General features: G+C 39.4%; 1 protein-coding gene across 1 annotated transcript in view; it reads right to left on the bottom strand.

The window, feature by feature from the left end:
• The window catches only part of Schip1 (schwannomin interacting protein 1), a 775,862-nt gene extending 764,806 nt beyond the window's left edge, over window positions 1-11,056 (bottom strand). Inside the window, exon 1 of the mRNA XM_087619480.1 lies at window positions 10,888-11,056. The gene's annotated coding sequence lies outside the window, so the exon portion shown is untranslated. The remainder of the gene's footprint in view (window positions 1-10,887) is intronic.
• Between the last annotated feature and the right edge of the window lie 8,109 nt (window positions 11,057-19,165).

Genomic DNA, 19,165 nt, shown 5'->3' with positions numbered 1-19,165 from the left:
GAGGGCCGGATGACTATGCTATGGGTCTGCCACCAAACCTCAGCCAAGGTACTGGCTGGTCTCCACAGCTAACTCTGTGGACTGGAGGCTGGAGTGGTACCATATTAGGTTCCATGCCCCTGAGACTGTGGATGCCATGGCTTAAGTTCAAGAGACAAAGGGTAAGGAGTTAAGCTTATGAAAGTGATGGGTAGATAGGGCCAATCTAAGCCCTTATTTTCTGAGGAGAAAATTGTGTTTGTCTCTCGTACACACTGGCAATTACCAACAGGTCAGTAAAGCCTGTCAGTTCTAGCTGGCATCGATAGATACCAAATCCCAGATAGTATAATATGCTCTTCTGTATATCATTATGTATTTATTGCTGTATGTCTTGCTATGAACAAACAGAGGTTGGAGCTGGGGTATAGATCAGTGGTAGAGAGCTTACCGAGCATGCACATGGGCCTGGGTTCACATCCCTCATCTTACACATATGCATATCTTTAAGTGATGACAGTAGGTTAAAATAATTCCAAGCCCAGAAAAATCAATCAATGAGTATGTGAACCTGGTACATCCATCACACATGGAACTCCAAGTCATATAAGAATGAAGGATTAATAACCAGTCATTGACAACCTCAGAGTCAAAAACTTTAGTCTGTGAGAGCCCCTGATTCTCAGATGGTAAAGACCATGGAGGGCAGGGGGGTTCTGCTGTCAGACTTATGTGCTGTCTAGTGTAGAGTGCCATCACGGAGAGAAAGGGCTCTGCTATTCTTCACCATCTAACACTGCAGTTTAGCCTCCAGTCCTTCGTCAGTGTGAAGGGACCAGTGCGGGAAGGAGTAGCAAGCTACTTACCTCACAGTGTTGCTGTGTGGGAAAACCACACTATGCACACCAAATTTGAACACCAAAGGAAAACAATTTACAAATAGGTTGCAGCCACAGTGCGCAATAACAAGCAAAGGTACCAGGGCATCATTAATAAATCACTACTGCTTATCAGTATAATATTTAGCAAAAGGGAAAACCTGCTTATTAGAATCCGAAGAAAGAGTCCACATGGAGCATGAAGCAGTACGAAAGGGAGAGGAAAGAAAAATCAGATTTCCCCCATGCCTGACAATATCCCAGTCAGGGGCAGTGCTGATTTCAGTTAAGTGCCAGGCTTGCAGGGAGCCTTGTAGATTGACTCTCAAAGTTCTTGCTCAACTGAACTGAAGCCTCACAAAGTGACCACCATTAAGACTCACTGAGGAATTCCTCATATAAACAGTAGTCAATGTCCATTAACCTTTGAGAATGTGAAAATTAAATGAAAAGACTGAGGGATTAGCAAAGAGACAAACACAGATGTAGGGCACGGTGTGGTGTTTCTGTAAATGCTTTAATCTCATGGCGGATCATGTTAGGATACTAGGAACGGCTCTCATGATAAATAATCTTTCCTAAAAACAAAATCGCATTTACAAACAGGGACTGAATCTAATTTCCTTTCCCTCATACAGCACTCCGATTGATCCCACATCTGTGGTGGAAGTATAAATATTTATTGAAGGTGTCACACTGGTGTGTGTGTGTGTGTGTGTGTGTGTGTGTGTGTGTGTGTGTGTACTGTCAGTAAATACACTGCATTCAACTGTGTATCATTCAACTTCCTCAACTGAAAATTCCAGAAAGATTAATTAAATTTGTAAGTTACAATGGAATCACTCCCCTTAGCGGGAGATAAGATCTATGGAGTATAGCTCTGACTGACAGCCATCTCATTAAAGGCACTATTAGCCCTTAAGTGGATGGGCCATTGCGCTTGCACCCATCCATTAGCCCAGTTCACATCTCTTCACATCACTGCTTCTATTCAGAGAGGTCTGAGGCCTGGCAGGCATGTGTGCCCTGAAGATAATCCTTTCTCTGTTCTGACCACCAGATGCCTATTGCCCACTGCCTGGGGCAGTAAATGCTCATACCAATTATACCCTAAAGGTTGTGGACCACGAGAAAAAGTCTCCCCAGGCCTCAGAAGACCCTTTTGAGGTCACTATAAAGGGACTTATGGGGTGGGATATGAAGCCAATTGCTAGAAGTAAGCATTGTGCCTTTAAGCCCAGCATCTGAATCAGAAAAACTATGAGTTCAAGGTTAGATTGATGTATGTAATATGTTTCCTGAATCAAAAAATAGAGACACTGAAAGGACCGCTCAGTAAGTAAGGGCACTCGCTGCTCTTACAAAGGAGCTGGGTATGGTTCCCAGCAGCCACATGGTGCCTCACAACTGCCTGTAACTCCAGTTCAAGGAAGCTCAATTCTCCTTCTAACCTTCACAGGCTCCTGCATGTATGTGCTGTACACAAATACACACAGGAACACACACACACACACACAGGTGCATAAAACATAATAAATGTTTTAAAATAATTCAATAAAAATAAATAAGGGTCAAAGGGACGTTACTGTGGGTAAGAAAGATTGCTGTACAAGCATGAAGACATGAATTTGGTTCCCTAGCACCCATGTTAAAAATCAAAAATGGCTACTTGTGACTGTAAGGACAGCACTAGGAGAGGCATCAGAGACAGCAGAATTACTGGGGCTTCTTGGCCATGGTAGCAGATAAAACAGTAATCTTGGGGTTCAGTGAAAGACTCAAGATAGAGAGTGACAGAACAAGACAGCCAGCATCATCTTTTGACTTCTGAAGGCACACACACACACACACACACACACACACACACACACACACACACCTGTGTGTGCATGCACACATTCATTTTGAACACAAAATTTGTGTTTTATTTGGGGATTTTTATTATTCTCTCTCTCTCTCTCTCTCTCTCTCTCTCTCTAACTGCTGACAGTTAGAGAGAGACTGTATTAGTCTTGTTCTGCCAACAAACACTTTTATTCCTATTTCTGTCTCCACCAGAACTACATTTTTATCCCTTTACTTACATCCATTCTTTGTTCTGTTCTAAACCAGAGACTATGCCCAACCTGTCCTCAGATGGCTACCTGTTTCCATACATACATGATCTCAGACATACTTGTTCAAGTTTCCCTAGCTCAGGTTCTTTTTCTCCACTTTTATAGCCAACTGAATTCCCTTGTTCTTTTGAGTCACATGGAGCTAGTCTCTCTATGGTACAGTTCTGTGTTGACTCCACTAAAAGCAAACCCCACTTGTCATATGTAGTAATGCCAAGGCCAGGCCTCAGGCTCAAGTGAAATGGAGAACAGGAGATGGTTCAGAGGGTGCCTCTTAATTTGCCAAGTCTAATACCTAATGGCATGTTTCTAATGTGAGGTTTCTCCTGCTCTGATAAGACAGTAATCTCTAACATTCTGTTAAAATGCATAATCTCCAGCATCCTGCTAAAACGCATATTGTGCTAGAGTAGATCTAAGTTGCTCAGAGAATTTATATGTCTAATAAACTCCTAGGTGATCCTGATGTCATTGATCAATATGTCATACTTTGAGTACAAGGGAGTTCTATAGTAATTTTTTCTGAGTTTGGATTTAAAGGGCAAGAATGACATGGATTGTTAATAATGCCTGTCCTAAGCATAGAAACACAGAATGCCAGTGCTGGCTGTGCTTTTCAGTGATTCATTGGTTCATTGATTTATTTGCCAATTTTTATTGAGCATATGATCAACCTGTGAACATATAGATGATTAAAATAAGACTGATTTATGCAATCATCAGGTAAAAATCTTAAAAATTTTACTGTATAATACTAATAATGACCCTATGATGATTAAAACTACTCTCATTCTTCCATATTTGGCCACATAATTTTTTAGAAAATTAATTTTCCTTTGTGAGTCTAAGTTCAATTTTTTAATTTAAAAAAAGGGGGTTTCTTCTTCTTCTTCTTCTTCTTCTTCTTCTTCTTCTTCTTCTTCTTCTTCTTCTTCTTCTTCTTCCTCTTCTTTGTCTTCTTCTTCTTCTTCTTCTTTGAATTTAGGGAACATAATCTTTTCAGCTGTTTGGTATTCAACATGTATTTTGCTGAATGCCAAATAAGTAGGTAGATCATTACGTGGTGGTTATATTAGAGACTATATGTTTGCATGTGTTCATATTTAGGTGCATATGCACATATGTATGTGTATATGAAGTCCGGAGCTTGTTGTCAGAAATATTCCTATTTCACTCTCCACCTTACAGCTTGAGACAGGCTTTCATTGGCCCTGCAATACTAGCTGACCAGTGAGCTCCCAGGATCCTCCTGTCTCCACCTCCCTAACACTAATACTCCAGGCTTCTTTCACAGCACTCAGCTTTTTATATAGGTGTTGGGGATTTGAACTCTGGTCCTCATGCTTGTAAAGCAAGTGCTTTACCAACTGAGCCATCTGCTCAACACCCCTGATGATTGTATTCTTTGACAAGACAAATAAGCATCAACAACATAAAACTACAACCCAAATGGTTAAAGCATGGTAAGAGGAGACGTGGGTGGTAAAAGGAAACTGTTTTCATTCTTAGGGTGGCAAGTGGCCAAAGGTCTCAATGATGAGATCACTCTTAAGTGAAGGGCTGAGAAGTGAAACTATGCATCTCTAAAGGAGGAGGTTTAGAGGAAGAAAATCAAGGGAGGAGAAGTCCCACAGGTTTGTGTGTCTGTGTAAAAGCAAAGAGGCCAATGTGACAAATCCCCTCATCTTGTAAACAGGGATATGGAGTCCTAAAGAAAATCCCTGGCTGTAACAAAAATAACTCTGTCTCAAATTCAAAGTAAATGCATGCCCTTCCTGCATTAAGCACAGTACCACTTAGGCAGAGAGGTGGGGACTCTCCTCTCAGTAGTGATTCAGAGACCCGAGATCCTTCCTACTGCACCTGTCATGCTCAACATGTGCCTTCCAGGGTCATTTTGGGAGCCAACTTTCTGTATCTGGCAAGGAGAGGCACATCACTTCTACTCACATCCATTGGCACAGTACTTTGGCCACCATGTACCGAAGACTGGGAAAATGAAGTTCACTTGGAAGACGGAGAAAGAATTTGGCAACTCCACAGCTAGTGCCCAGCAGAACAAGTCACCTTCCCCCAACCCAGTAAGTTCTCTATAAAGTGGCCAGCCTCTTAATGATAGTTGGCACTTCTAATCATGGCAAAAATGAATTCGTAGTGACCTGCTGATAGTCAAAATGCATAAAGAATTTTATAGTTCAGTGGGTAAACTGAAAGAAATATGAGGTCAAATGCCCAAGGTGAGGAAACCTGCCCCACATGATAATTCAAGACTGATTGATTATGGCCAGCTGAAATGCATAGGGTTGAGGACACAAATCATCTTAACCTATTTTTAGTCTCTCTAAACAGCTATCTATTACCCACCACTGTGTGTGTCCTAAGTCCTTTGGGATGATTAGGCAAATACTTTGTGTAATGTACAAACATGACACCCATCAACCCAAAGGTTAAACATCTTACCAGATGATATCTAAGGTGTGAGCAGTGGTTGTCCCGCTTTGGTGTAGCCTGCCTACACAAGATTTCCACAGATGCATTTGAAAAGTGCCTTGGTTTATGAATTTTGTTTTGCCAAGTACACGTCATGAAGCCATTACTGTGCTGGGACATTTTATTTTCAGTGCCATACGTGTCAAGCCATGGTGACTCACATTCAGCCCCAAGATAGACTATCTCTTGTGCTATTTGTCAATAGAAAATCTCAGTGTGTGGATGGCAGAAATCAGATTCAGAAACTGGGACTCTACAGAAAGTATTTTTTGATATAAAAATAATCTAAAACTTTAATATGTATGTATATATACATAATTAGTAGAGAATAGGAAATTCAAATAATAGCCAATGAACAAAGCTATGGTTGAAACCTTGACCTTTCATCTTAAACTAAAAAGCTAAGCCTTTTAAAAGGTGGTTGCTGTCATTTCAAATTTCATAACATGGATGGAGCTAAATTATGTAATTAAAGCCAAATTGCCTCATCCTGTACAGATACCATAATAATATCAACACCATGGATAAACACAAATCAAAGTTGTAAACAATCAAAAATGGTATATATTTTGGTAGAGATCTACTTAAAACACTAATAAGCTTGATTTTACTAAAAACACATTATTAATTTTAAAAAAATTATAAAACCTATATTCAACAAAACTTGAAAATCTTCAGGAAATGGACAATTTCCTAGACAGATACCAGGTACCGAAGTTAAATCAGGAACAGATAAACCAGTTAAACAACCCCATAACTCCTAAGGAAATAGAAGCAGTCATTAAAGGTCTCCCAACCAAAAAGAGCCCAAGTCCAGACGGGTTTAGTGCAGAATTCTATCAAACCTTCATAGAAGACCTCATACCAATATTATCCAAACTATTCCACAAAATTGAAACAGATGGATCACTACCGAATACCTTCTACGAAGCCACAATTACTCTTATACCTAAACCACACAAAGACATAACAAAGAAAGAGAACTTCAGACCAATTTCCCTTATGAATATCGACGCAAAAATACTCAACAAAATTCTGGCAAACCGAATCCAAGAGCACATCAAAACAATCATCCACCATGATCAAGTAGGCTTCATCCCAGGCATGCAGGGATGGTTTAATATACGGAAAACCATCAACGTGATCCATTATATAAACAAACTGAAAGAACAAAACCACATGATCATTTCATTAGATGCTGAGAAAGCATTTGACAAAATTCAACACCCCTTCATGATAAAAGTCCTGGAAAGAATAGGAATTCAAGGCCCATACCTGAACATGGTAAAAGCCATATACAGCAAACCAGTTGCTAACATTAAACTAAATGGAGAGAAACTTGAAGCAATCCCACTAAAATCAGGGACTAGACAAGGCTGCCCACTCTCTCCCTACTTATTCAATATAGTTCTTGAAGTTCTAGCCAGAGCAATCAGACAACAAAAGGATGTCAAGGGGATACAGGTCGGAAAAGAAGAAGTCAAAATATCACTATTTGCAGATGATATGATAGTATATTTAAGTGATCCCAAAAGTTCCACCAGAGAACTACTAAAGCTGATAAACAACTACAGCCAAGTGGCTGGGTATAAAATTAACTCAAATAAATCAGTTGCCTTCCTCTATACAAAAGAGAAACAAGCCGAGAAAGAAATTAGGGAAACGACACCCTTCATAATAGACCCAAATAATATAAAGTACCTCGGAGTGACTTTAACAAAGCAAGTAAAAGATCTGTACAATAAGAACTTCAAGACACTGAAGAAGGAAATTGAAGAAGACCTCAGAAGATGGAAAGATCTCCCATGCTCATGGATTGGCAGGATTAATATAGTAAAAATGGCCATTTTACCAAAAGCAATCTACAGATTCAATGCAATCCCCATCAAAATACCAATCCAATTCTTCAAAGAGTTAGACAGAACAATTTGCAAATTCATCTGGAATAACAAAAAACCCAGGATAGCTAAAGCTATCCTCAACAATGAAAGGACTTCAGGGGGAATCACTATCCCTGAACTCAAGCAGTATTACAGAGCAATAGTGATAAAAACTGCATGGTATTGGTACAGAGACAGACAGATAGACCAATGGAATAGAATTGAAGACCCAGAAATGAACCCACACACATATGGTCACTTGATTTTTGACAAAGGAGCCAAAACCATCCAATGGAAAAAAGATAGCATTTTCAGCAAATGGTGCTGGTTCAACTGGAGGTCAACATGTAGAAGAATGCAGATCGATCCATGCTTATCACCCTGTACAAAGCTTAAGTCCAAGTGGATCAAGGACCTCCACATCAAAGCAGACACACTCAAACTAATAGAAGAAAAACTAGGGAAGCATCTGGAACACATGGGCACTGGAAAAAATTTCCTGAACAAAACACCAATGGCTTATGCTCTAAGATCAAGAATTGACAAATGGGATCTCATAAAACTGCAAAGCTTCTGTAAGGCAAAGGACACTGTGGTTAGGACAAAACGGCAACCAACAGATTGGGAAAAGATCTTTACCAATCCTACAACAGATAGAGGCCTTATATCCAAAATATACAAAGAACTCAAGAAGTTAGACCACAGGGAAACAAATAACCCTATTAAAAAATGGGGCTCAGAGCTAAACAAAGAATTCACAGCTGAGGAATGCCGAATGGCGGAGACACACCTAAAGAAATGTTCAACATCTTTAGTCATAAGGGAAATGCAAATCAAAACAACCCTGAGGTTTCACCTCACACCAGTGAGGATGGCTAAGATCAAAAACTCAGGGGACAACAGATGCTGGCGAGGATGTGGAGAAAGAGGAACACTCCTCCATTGTTGGTGGGATTGCAAAGTGGTACAACCATTCTGGAAATCAGTCTGGAGGATCCTCAGAAAATTGGACATTGAACTGCCTGAGGATCCAGCTATACCTCTCTTGGGCATATACCCAAAAGATGCCCCAACATATAAAAAAGACACATGCTCCACTATGTTCATTGCAGCCTTATTTATAATAGCCAGAAGCTGGAAAGAACCCAGATGCCCTTCAACAGAGGAATGGATACAGAAAATGTGGTACATCTACACAATGGAATATTACTCAGCTATCAAAAACAACGACTTTATGAAATTCGTAGGCAAATGGCTGGAACTGGAAAATATCATCCTGAGTGAGCTAACCCAAACACAGAAAGACATACATGGTATGCACTCACTGATAAGTGGCTATTAGCCCAAATGCTTGAATTACCCTAAATGCCTAGAACAAATGAAACTCAAGACAGATGATCAAAATGTGAATGGTTCACTCCTTCTTTAAAAGGGGAACAAGAATACCCTTGGCAGGGAAGAGAGAGGCAAAGATTAAAACAGAGACTGAAGAAACACCCATTCAGAGTCTGCCCCACATGTGGCCCATGCATATACAGCCACCCAATTAGACAAGATGGATGAAGCAAAGAAGTGCAGACCGACAGGAGCCGGATGTAGATCGCTCCTGAGAGACACAGCCAGAATACAGCAAATACAAAGGCGAATACCAGCAGCAAACCACTGAACTGAGAATAGGACCCCCGTTGAAGGAATCAGAGAAAGAACTGGAAGAGCTTGAAGGGGCTCGAGACCCCATATGTACAACAATGCCAAGCAACCAGAGCTTCCAGGGACTAAGCCACTACCTAAAGACTATACATGGACTGACCCTGGACTCTGACCTCATAGGTAGCAATGAATATCCTAGTAAGAGCACCAGTGGAAGGGGAAGCCCTGGGTCCTGATAAGACTGAACCCCCAGTGAACTAGACTGTTGGGGGGAGGGGGACAATGGGGGGAGGGTGGGGAGGGGAACACCGATAAGAAAGGGGAGGGGGGAGGGGGATGTTTGCCCGGAAACTGGGAAAGGGAATAACACTCGAAATGTATATAAGAAATACTCAAGTTAATAATAAAAAAAAATAAAATAAAATAAAAGTGACCAGAAGAAAAAAAAAATCAGTTTGGCGATGCTTACCAATTGTAGATGTAAGGTAATAAAAAAAAAATTATAAAGTAATTCTGCTATTGAGTTTAAAAAGAGTAATACATATAACTACTAGAAAATCCTGTCAAAACAAAGTTGTGAACATATTTGAGCAATATACAACAAAAAGCAAGACATTGCCTGTTAGCTTGAAAAACATTGAATTTTTAAATTAATTTTACATTAATATTAACATTTATATTTATTTCATTTTAATAGATATTCATTGGGCACTCCCTCTCAGTGCTCTTTGGTGCCCACTTCTTGGAAACGACCCTATCAACCTTGACATCTGAAAACAGTTTAAACTCTTCCAAATCTTAGCATGAACTCTATGACCTTATTTATAACTAATGTCTCATCCTTCCCATACAAGAGCAGGTTGGTTGATGATGGTGTAAAAAATGGCCATGGGTTTGGAGGCATGTTTGATGGAGTTAATTAAGTTGTAGTCAGTAATGGACACCAAGAGAGTTCACCTTTCTCAGAACTCATTATTCTAATTTCCTGTCCCACTGATTTGCCAATCAATCACTGATCATGCATTGCCTGTGGCATTTCCTGTCTTGTCAATCTATACAAAAACATTACTGTTAGGCTGCTGTGGTTTCTACATTGCCCCCAACCCCTGCTCCTGAGAAGAGAAACCTCGTCTAATGCTTTAATTTCTCTGGAAGCACTTTTGCACACAGGAGGTGCACAGAAATTACAATGCTGGGTAGTGCTATGGATGAATTTAAAATCTGAAAGTGTTATATTAGGACAATTCCTCTAGACCAAGGTGAGGCAGAGCCTCATCTCTGTGATAGATGCACAGAGACCTTTACTGGAAGGTTTAGGTGGATTTGCGTTGATAAACTTCCTGAAAAGCTTTGAATAGAAAGAAATGCAGAGATTACATGGAGAGAAAGGTTTTGAGAACAGAATAAAAGATAAGTGGATTAAAAATCATTTCACCACCAAACTTCATAAAATCCACTACCAAAGAGCTGGCCACAATCTCAGGAAGGTTGACATGCACATAAATGCCAAAAGCACATAAAAGGTCAAAGTCAAACAGTTGGTAGAAGACCTTTACTGTCTCATAATTATAAAAAATTAGTATTTTACCATGAATCATGCCTTTAAAGCAAATATACCACTTTTAGAAATTTTTATAGCTATATAATGAAGTAGTTGACTTTCAAATTAATTAATAATCTATATAATCAATTCATATTTTTCAAGATATACTTTTACTTGTAAAATTATATAACTTTGAAGAAAGGACTCTAAAGGACAGATTGATGCCCTCCCCCAAAATTTCTACCTCCTAAATCTCTAAAAATTGTGAATATATTATATTAAATGGCATAGGGGAATTAAAAGTATAGATGAGATTTTGTTAATGACTGACTCTAACACAGTAGACTTACCCAGATAATTCAGATAGCCTCATAGTCATCAGCAGTTCCTTAAAAGCAGACACAGAGGAAGAATTATGGTCAACCTGATGAAATGTGAGAAACAAGGGCAGCCTTGGATGGTTTTGAAGATAGAGGCGGAAAGCCAGGGGCCTAGAAACTCTAGCCCTCTAGGAACCAGGAAGCAAAGATTCTCCTGTAGTGCCTTCAGAAGGAACAAAACCTGATTGACTGCTTCAGTTGAGTCAGTGAGACCTGTGTCAGACTTTTGACCAACAGAAAACTGAGATAACCAATTTGTTTAACCAATGTTGTTTCATAATACTAAGTGTGTGGAAACCTTTTACAGCAGTCATAGAAAACTCATGCAAGGGAAAAGACTTTCAAAACCTCCAGATCTCTAAAACTCAATAAACGTTTTCATTCATGTTTTTAAAACTAGAGTAGAAAAATTTGTTTTCAGTGCTGATAATACAAGGAACCAAACCAAAGAACAAATCAGAAAGACTCACATAAGCTACAACTTATTTCCAGAAGAAAAGGACCTAAAACTCAAAAGTGCATATGTAATTTTACTCCTCTCCCCTCTACTCTCTTGGGGTGCTGCGGGGTCCTTTGTCTTTCACAGCAGAGTTAACTGTCGAATACATAAGGAAAATACAATAAAGAACTGCCTTTGAGAAAGAGTGGTGTGCCTTAGACATACCCTGCCCTGGTCTGTTGCTTTGGCATTGTCTTGAGTTCTGGTGTCACATTAATTTCAAAGAGCGTGATATAATATTTGCTTCAGTTCTCTGATGAGAAGACACACAGAATATCAAGCAGGTAGATTGTGACAAGGACGAAATTAACTGTTCCCAGGGCGATAGCAACCCTTCAGCTGTTCACACTTCTGCTGCAGTGTAGTTAGAATCCACAGAAGAAGAGGATCAGACTCTTCGCTATCATTAAATTGCTGGAATTATTTATTCTCTTCCCTTCAAGAACCACCAAAATCCACATTTTATATACACTGTATTTAACTAAAAAATAAGGAAATCAGGCAAAGGAAATGATCAATCCAGGAAGATAGGGAAATCATGAATGCTATATTGCCATGACATCATCCACAAATGATCACGAGAGAGTTGTGGTCGGTGATATCCTGAATGGACAGGCCCCTCTGAAAAGCATCTCGCTTCTGGTTACCATGACAGGTCCAGGGAGGAGAAGCCAGGTTCCTGGGTTCTCAAGTCCCATGGTGATCTCTGAGAACCTAAGGTTTTCTAGACTAAAAACTAAGGGTCAAAATCAGCCAAAGTAATAGCCAAGTTAACAACGGGTATTAAATAATATTGAAACTCAAAGTAAGAAAGGAGGCATTTCCTTTTCAATGTCCTTTAAACTTTTCTGTAAAGGTCAAGGTAAGCGTCTAAGCATGGTGCTAGCATTGCTTTGACAGTTCTCTAATACCAGCAAATCTTCCTTTCAATAAAGAGATGGTCAGGGTTTAATTTCAGAGCCTTCCAAAGGTAGCTAGAATTTAAACATTACCTTTTCTTTGTTGAATTTTGTTTTATATTGATACCATATTAAACTGGTTTCTTTACACTTAAGGCACAATATAGTTTTTTAAAGGCATAATGCAGTTTATTTGAATAAAAGAAGTTAATTAAAAATAAATATAAATAGGAAATCATTGCACAAAAATAAGGAGTATTTTTACAAGTCAGTACCTAACTGACTTCTAGTTAAAGTACTAATGTGTTAAATTACTTGTAGTGTTCTTTCCCATTCTAACACTTCATTATGATGGCAAGTTTTTGGCATATTGTCTATTTTATTTAAATGGTAAGATAATTCCTGGACTAATATTAGTAAATTAATGTGCACATTTCTTCTTTCACAAACTAAGTAAAGTAGATTTCTCAAAGACAGGAAAACACACACCTGTCATCATCAATCTGTATTCAGTGACCACATGAATTATCACTTCTCTTACATGTGGACGTTTCTGTACTGCATAAAAATCATGAATTTAAATCCAAAATTGAGTTAAGAAAACTGTTGTTTCTTTATTCTTGATTTCTCCAGTCACCCACAGTAATGACGAGCCCAGCTCAAGTCAGACAATCCATTCGTAGACAATTGTTAAGAATTATGTGTTTCTGAGAATGACTGCATCTCTAAATTAGGTAGCTCTTGTTTCTATCACCATAACACTCTCACTATATTGAATTATATTCAACAATCAAAGAGGATTTTAAACAATATTTCTTTTTTAAAAAGATGACTTTATAATGAAGAGACTTGGGGATTGAAGAGAGGCAGTGCAGAAGCTTAGAGCAGTTGCTCAGAGTTCCTGATTCCATTTGCAGCACCGTGCCAGGCAGTTCACAATGGCCTGTTGCTCCAGCTCCACAGAATCAAATCTTCTAAGGGCACCTGCACATGTGGTACACACCCAGACAAGTAGGAACACACACATACATGTAAAATAAAAATAAATAACTTTTTAAAAAAAGACATTTGTTTTGGGCTCTTATTTGTGCAGATGTGTTGAGCCACATCTGGTAGCCTTAACAGCAGAACCCTGACATTGCGAAGACATCCCATGGCAAGGTAAATGCTGAGCACACGTTTATGTGTGTATATCTGACACCTAACCTCTTCCTCCTTCTCCTTCTCCTCCTCTTCCTCCTTCTCCTCCTCTTCTTCTTCCTAATATAAAGTTTTGGGTGTTCTACTTTAATGACTTATTCAAACACAATTATTTTCTAAAAGTCTTACCTCTACACATCACAGAGTAAATCTACACCTCACTAATGTCATTCATGTAAGAGGATTAAACTCATGCCTACTTGAATCACAGCAATTTCCGAGACTCCCACAAATGTGAGGAAAGATAAAAGAAACCCGTGGAATAAACAAGGTCTTGCAGAAGGTGGGTCCCAGACCAATAACGTCTGTGGTTTAGTCAAGATGACTCTTTTTTTTTTTTTTTAAGTCAATGCTATTTTACGTCAGTGCTGGTTTGGAGTAATTATTTTGTACATGTAGGTAATAATACTCTTAAAGGGTTTTTCTTGAGTTAGCTAAGAACATGGTTTCTATCATCCTAAAACTCTCACTATATTGAATTATATTCAACAATCAAAGATGATTTTAAACAATATTTTAAAAATAGTACAAAAAACTGCAAGATAATAAATTTAGGTTTTAATGTTCAATTTAGAGTTTAAAAATAATTATCATGTATTATATTTTATACTTAATGTTAAGAATTTCATATACATACAATTATTTGAAAATTCTTTTTTTCCCGCCCCTCCCCACCAGAAAATTCTTTTCTAAGGCAACTGGCATTCTCCATATAAAGGTAAGAAGTATTGCTCAGGTTAATAAATTGACCAATACTGCTCAGGTAAAAATGATAAAATTTAGAAATTATAGTCCACTCTTCTTTAACCAAAGCCCAAGAAATTTCCATTTTACTATGTATATTTTATAATATTATTATATTAAATAATAATGTTATATTCATATGAAATCATCGGGTACAAAAAGTCTTCAAACAGTAGCATCATTAATATATTATTGAATACCTCATATTGACTGCTTAGCTACTTTGAGCTTAATATGTTTATTGTATTCTTCAAAGGCCAATATGACTTCATCAATATTAGTGACTGAGATGGAAATACTATTAATATTTAAACATGATGAAAGTTGGAATATAATAGTAAGAAAAAATATGCTCTAACACCTATGCTTCCTTGACAATGAAGGAAAACTATGAGTGTGTTATTGGAGGCACAGTAGAGAGTTTTCAATGTGCTGTAGTTTGGTGTTGTTATGAAACCATCTGGCAGCAGACAAATACTTCTTTATTTCTGAGCTAACAGTGTATCTTTAAGGTTAAGCCACACATATTGTAGAACTTTATATACAGTCTTCATTTTTCTGTTGAGCTGATTTGAATACCCTGGCTCAGAATGTATCCTGAGCATACATCCTAAAGGACTGTGTATTTTTCTAGTAATATTCACAAAATTTCTTCAGAGAATGGAAAAAAATAGTCCCTCAGTTGTTCTATATAGTCAACACTACTCCATGTCCAGAAATGATGAATCCCTTTTGGAGTTTACTTCTACCTTAAACCAAAGTCTCGTCCTTGTCAGGGTTTAGATCACCCTTACTGACTCACATGAGCTTGTGTCTGAACACTTCCCCTTCATCAGCTGGTGTTGTTTGGAGACTATGGAGCTGTTAGTGTCTGGAACCTGGAACTTGAGGTCTGTAGCTTGATAGTTTTCCTGTCCAATCCTGATTCTCTGTGTCCTGCTGCCTTCAGGCCACTGTGGCTGTGCCTTCCCCACCACAGTTGGCTGTAATCCTCAAACCAGGTGCTAAAATATGCCCTTTCTCCATTAACCTACTGTTTCTAAAACATTCATTCACACCAATGAGTCAAGCAATTCATATCTAAAACTGGCGCTGAGAAATGAAGTCATTTCCTATGATAAACTTATGACCATGTGGTTCCATAAACTATCTGTGGGAGGAAATACACATGTGGATTAGAGCAGAGTTTCTTTTTTTTTTTTTTTTTTTATTAACTTGAGTATTTCTTATATACATTTCGAGTGTTATTCCCTTTCCCGGTTTCCGGGCAAACATCCCCCTCCCCCCTCCCCTTCCTTATGGGTGTTCCCCTCCCAACCCTCCCCCCATTGCCACCCTCCCCCCATAGACTAGTTCACTGGGGGTTCAGTCTTAGCAGGACCCAGAGCTTCCCCTTCCACTGGTTAGAGCAGAGTTTCTTAAACTGCCAACTCAGGACTTCTTCTCATCCATGAAACTCTTATATGGCCCCAGATTTATGAGGAATAGAAAACATAGCAGAAAGATGTGTGATATTTGCCATTTGTTGAGAAAAGGGATGTGAACTCTATCAAAAATGTGAACAGAATTGTGTAGGGAAGAGTGGAGTTTTAATTTGAAGACACAACAGGTTCAGAAAAGTGCAATTGCTAAAGATATTAGCAAAACTAACAAGACACATTAGGAGTCATGAGGGAAAGACCCCACTCATCAAGAGCTGTAGAACAGAGCAGTGCAGTTCATTTGAGAGGAGACTGAATGAAAGACAGAGCCTTCAGAACACCCTGCTGGGAAATGGCTATGCAGACGATGGCTTCTGAGGCTCCACTTAGGTTCCAGCACATGGAAGCTATTGCAGTCATGTAGGCTCATGTGTTTGAACACTTGGTCCCTGATGAGGGATGCTGTTTTGGGAGGTGTAAAACCTTTAAGGACAGAGGGCTTAGGTGACAGAAATGGCAGCTTGAGATGTATAGACTATGCTAGCTTTCAGTGCCAAGTTCGATGTGAGCAAGTGGTTGCCAAACTTCCTGCTACTGTAAAGAGGCCTGTCTTTGTGTATAATGCGGCTTCATAGAGTGACTTCCTTTCTTTCTTTCTATCTTTCTTTCTTTCTTTCTTTCTTAATCTTTATTAACTTGAGTATTTCTTATTTATATTTCGATTGTTATTCCCTTTCCGGGTTTCCCTGGCCAACATCCCCCTAATCCCTCCCCCTCCCCTTCTTTATGGGTGTTCCCCTCCCCATCCTCCCTCCATTGCCGCCCTCCCCCCAACAATCTAGTTCACTGGGGGTTCAGTCTTAGCAGGACCCAGGGCTTCCCCTTCCACTGGTGCTCTTACTAGGATATTCATTGCTACCTATGAGGTCAGAGTCCAGGGTCAGTCCATGTATAGTCTTTAGGTAGTGGCTTAGTCCCTGGAAGCTCTGGTTGCTTGGCGTTGTTGTTCATAAGGGGTCTCGAGCCCCTTCAAGCTCTTCCAGTAACTGTGAGCTAAAGTAAGCCTTTCTTCCCTTAAGTCGCTTTATAAGTATTTGCTCACAACAATGCGAAAAGCAGCTAACACACTCTCCTCTCTGTGTGTAATGAGACTGGTTAGCCTTCTAGGAGCCTAGGCATTAAGAAGGAGACTTGTGTCTCAGGAAATAGGCAACATAATTCCATAAATAAAACTAATCTATAGGAAATAGTTTGTTCATAATGAAAGCTAATGTCCAATCTGACTTGCTAGCAAGGCCTCCTTGTTTTCTAATTTACATTACAAATACATTGCAAGCCTTGGGAAAACTCAAAAGCTAAATGTCTTCAGTTGTTTCTGCAGATCCCATGCTCCTCCAGTCTGTGCACTCTAATTTGAAGCTTCTAACCTTTAATTCAAAGTGATATTTTTGTTCGTTCCCTCTTTCCTATAAGAGAGAAAATACATCCGACACTTACTTTGCTTCCACACCACAGGGATTAATCTGTAGACCAGTACTCAAATTAGTCAGGAGGAAGAGATTGCCCAAAGCTGGGCCAGGAAAGAATAGCTGTAGAACACAGGACCTGGGACTGAAAATGTGACTCGACTGCAAGATATTGCTTAGGATGCAAAAATCCTGGGGCTTCACCCCCAGCATCACATAAACCCGGTATGGTCATGGGTGGAGACACATACCCACAGTCTCAGCAGGCAGGAGATGTAGGCACGTGTGTGGGGGGACATATAGTGTATGTGTATATGAATAAGTAGACATATATATGAGTCTGGGATACCTAAGACACTTACACACACACACACACACACACACACACACACACACACACACACACTGTAAGTCTTGCCTGTGAGACTTAAAGAAGAATTTATTCCACATGTTGGGGAAAAAGTAGAGAAAGGTTTGAGGAAATGTTTAAATCAAGGTGTTCAAAATAGAGGCATTTGTCCCCCTGAGCAGAAATTAGGTAATTAGTTAGTCTGGTCCCCAACATCAGCTTCTTTGATTATATGACATTGAACAAACTGCTTAAACACAGTTGCTTCCTTTTGTTCAACTTTAAGGTGGGTTGAGAAACAGCAGATGACTCACTGGCTTTGTCTGGGGATTCTGTGTGAGTGAATGCATGTGACTACAGCAGTCCCTCATCGGGATAAATGCCTGACGCTACCTATCATGGCTACACTGCTGGATTACAAGGTTTTTATCAATGTGCTGGGCTTGTCCTATCTCACTATACCCTTAAAAAGGATTAATGCTGTAATCACTCTTATTTCCAGCAATGTGACTGCCTCTAATTTTTAACACATTAGGATCTCACTAATTTGTACTGAATGAATGAAGGAAGGAAGAAGGAAAGGAGGAAGGAAGGAAAGCAGGAAGGAAGGAAGGAAGGAAGGAAGGAAGGAAGGAAGGAAGGAAGGAAGGAATATGTGGGCTGGTTGGGGCTGCTGCAATGCTTCTTTCCATCAGCCCACAGCTCAAATCCCTTAAGAGGGCCCACTAAAGCACAAACTCATTAAGATGGAAAGAAGGGTCCTCCTCTGACCTACGCATGCACAGTACACATGTACATACCCCGCCCGGAGATGCGTGTTCATAAAAATCTAAAAAGTAAAAAGTAAAATTAGGTGATGAGAAGCATAATTCATTCCAATGGGGCTTTGAGAGTTACTTTTACAGAACTGAAAAATAAAATCTAAATTAAAAACATATTCCATGCATCACACAAAAGGTGCAAAAATTAAAAGTGGTGGATTCCATGGGACATTAGCACCCGGTGCCAAGTGATCTAAAGCCAAATGTGCTCTTTCGTACACACGTTGTAAAAGACAAATACTTTCTTTCACTAGCCCTTTATTTTTCCAACATTGCTAATTAACCTGATGAGAGGGACCTAGCCAAACTGGCTAGTATAGTAGGGAATTTGGAGGAGAAGTTGATGAGAACATTGCTTTCCAACCGTGGGCTGAAAGCTTGGAGGTATGAGTTGAAAAATCTCCCCAGCCTTCATTGTGCTTGCTCCTCTGGCTCCCAGCGCTCACTTCCCAGAGCCGGGGCACTTGGATATACACCTAGTTTGAGGTATTTCGCAAGGTCATACCATATATGTATTCCAACATGATGATTCTGCAAACCTGAAGAAGGATGATGGGTTAGCCAGAGGAATTATGAAGCACACCATGTAAAGCTAGCTGATCTCCCATGTGTCGTGATGTCACTTTTGGTAGTAGGAGGTGGAAAGTTTTAAACAGCACTTTCTTGGAAGGCTGATGGGGGGCGGGGCCAGTGCTGCTGTGCTGGCTCACCTTGCTTAAGGCTGAATTTAAAACCAAATAAAATAAAATTCAAAAACACTCAATCATCTCTTGGGAACTAATTAGTGGGGAACTTGCATGCTAAAAAAAAAAAAAAAAAAAAAAAAAGCTATTTCCAAGCACCAAGCAA

The sequence above is a fragment of the Rattus norvegicus genome, chromosome 2 (genome assembly GCF_021556685.1).
Source record: "Rattus norvegicus strain SHRSP/BbbUtx chromosome 2, alternate assembly SHRSP_T2T, whole genome shotgun sequence".
In the NCBI taxonomy this organism is placed as follows: Eukaryota; Metazoa; Chordata; class Mammalia; order Rodentia; family Muridae; genus Rattus; species Rattus norvegicus.
This window is presented reverse-complemented; position numbering and strand designations above follow the sequence as displayed.